General features: G+C 54.0%; 1 non-coding gene across 1 annotated transcript; it reads right to left on the reverse strand.

Annotated features, from left to right (window-relative positions):
• Nucleotides 1-1,133: 1,133 nt before the first annotated feature.
• TRNAK-CUU (transfer RNA lysine (anticodon CUU)) lies at nt 1,134-1,208 on the reverse strand. Its single transcript has one exon. It is a non-coding gene; the product is annotated as a tRNA-Lys (tRNA).
• Nucleotides 1,209-2,251: the final 1,043 nt, after the last annotated feature.

Consider the following 2,251-nt stretch of genomic DNA (forward strand, 5'->3'; position numbering starts at 1 on the left):
TGATACGTGTAAGAGAGAGACTGTTACTGGGACGGTTTCCAAAGATGGGCCTGAACTAGAAATGAGCTCCGTTTCACATGTGTGGGTCCCCGCCACTCCCTGGGGGTGTGCTAGGGTGACCAGATGTCCCAATTGTATAGGGACAGTCCCGATTTGGGGGGTCTTTTGCTTATATAGGATCCTATTACCCTCCACCCTGTTCCAATTTTTCACAGTTGCTGTCTGGTCACCCTAAGGTGTGCACATGTGTTGGTCACAGCTGTTCACTGCCCCTCTCATTGCAGCGTGTGTGCAGGGTTACTGCCCTGGGAACTGCAGGGCACCAGTGGACATGGGGCTGGCTGGAGGCAAGGCGTGCGGGGCTGGCTGCAGACAGGACAGGGGGTGCAGGACTGGCTGCAAATGGGCTGGCTGCAGGCAGGGCAGGGTGTGTGGGACTGGCTGCTGACAGGTGCTGGCAGCAGGCAGGGGGATGTGGGGTGGAGTGGGCTGGTTGGCTTCAGGCAGGGCCTCAGGGGAGTGCGCAGGTGTTGGCAGGCCTGGAGGCAGAGGAGTGTGGGACTGGCTGTCTTAAGGCAGGGGAGTGCGGCAAGCGTTGACTGGAGACAGGGCACGGGGTACGGGGCTGGTGCAGGCAGGGCAGGGGGTGCAGCAGGGGCTGGCTGAGGGCAGGGGTGCGGGTACAGGGGGTACAGCCTACCCTGTAGGGTAAGTGCCCCCTCCTCCACCAAGGTAGCAGCAGCAGCCCAGGGCTCGGGGGCTATTTAAAGGGCCTGGGGCTCCCCTGCTTCCACCGTCCCAGCCCTTTGAATAGCCGCGGGAGCTCTGGGGAAGTGGCGGGGCTCCGGGGCCTGTTTAAAGGGCCGGGGCAGTAGAAGCAAGGGGAGCCCCAGACTTTTTAAATAGCCCCCAAGTCTCCAGCAGTGGGGCTCTGGTGGCAATTTAAACAGCCTGAGGCTCCAGTCCCTGCTGGGAGCCCCAGGCCCTTTAAATTGGCCCCTGGGGAAGCTGGGCCACCCTAGTACAGTGCACCAGCAGGGCTTGGGTGCGGGGCCCGATTCAGGGAATTGGTTGAATTGGCCTAAAGCCGGCCCTGCCCGCAGGAAAGCAAGGAAGTAGCACAGGCTTATCACTGTCCCTGGGTGGGACTTGAACCACCATCCTTTCAGTTAAGAGCCAAATGTGCTGACCCATTGCACCACAGAGACACAGACAGGCCAGGCTGTATGGAGCACAACAGTCAGGAATCAGCTCAGGGTCCAGTCTAGCACATGCATGCAGTGGTTGGACAAGCAACAGCAAGGAACTGGACTAGTGTGGAGTGAAAGATCTGTGGGAAGGTACCGAAAATAGTACTGGGGCTGCAGTACAGGGCTTGCATACACTTTCTTTGGCCTGTTTTGCTGGAAGAGTTAGCAGGGCAAGCTTGTTCGTCACAGGTAAGAGGGTGAGTTTATGCAAATTCTGGACTCTGGGACCACAGCTGGGGTGGGACAGGCACAACTTTTGTGGCACATGCACCCTCTCTGCAACCAACCTTTGTTACTTCACTCCATGAACAGCACACACAAAGCAACCTTTTACCTTTCAGCACCAAAATATACTGTAGAAGAAATCTAGTAGCATAACTTTAAGAAGAGAAACTTCAGTACTAACAACAATTCTAAAGATATTCAAAAATACCTCTGTCTTTAGACACCAGACACAAAATCAATCAGACCAAGAACAAACATCTATTCCTACTTCCCACACACTTGGGGAGAGGGGGGGGGTTTGGAACCCATACCCCTTAATGATGAGTCCTTTCCAGGCGAGGGGCAAGCTCTCAGGCCTCAAATGCCAGGTATAGTTACTCTCTCCTTGATCCAAACTAAACAGGAAAATACACTTCATTACTCCTGCCCCAATAACAAAGAGATGGGGGATTCCTACAGCAGCTGAAATGACCAGTTTGGACAAGCACTCCCCTCATGCAATCTGGGGTGGGTGTAACCATGCAAATGACATCAGCACCAAAAGGCCTTTACAACAGATCACCAACAGATGGCAGGGCAGAGTTCATACCGACCCTGCTTAACTAGATTGTGGCAAAGATTAAAAAACACTGAATGTTAAAACTCACCAAATGCGGGTGAATCCATTCTCATTGTCGTACCCGCTTCTTAAACTCACACCTGAACGTAGCCCTCACATGGACAACATACCCTCCTAACTCAGTGTCTGTACGTTAACTTTTTACCCCCAGTCATGG

This window comes from Gopherus flavomarginatus, chromosome 16 (genome assembly GCF_025201925.1).
Source record: "Gopherus flavomarginatus isolate rGopFla2 chromosome 16, rGopFla2.mat.asm, whole genome shotgun sequence".
NCBI classification, from domain to species: Eukaryota; Metazoa; Chordata; order Testudines; family Testudinidae; genus Gopherus; species Gopherus flavomarginatus.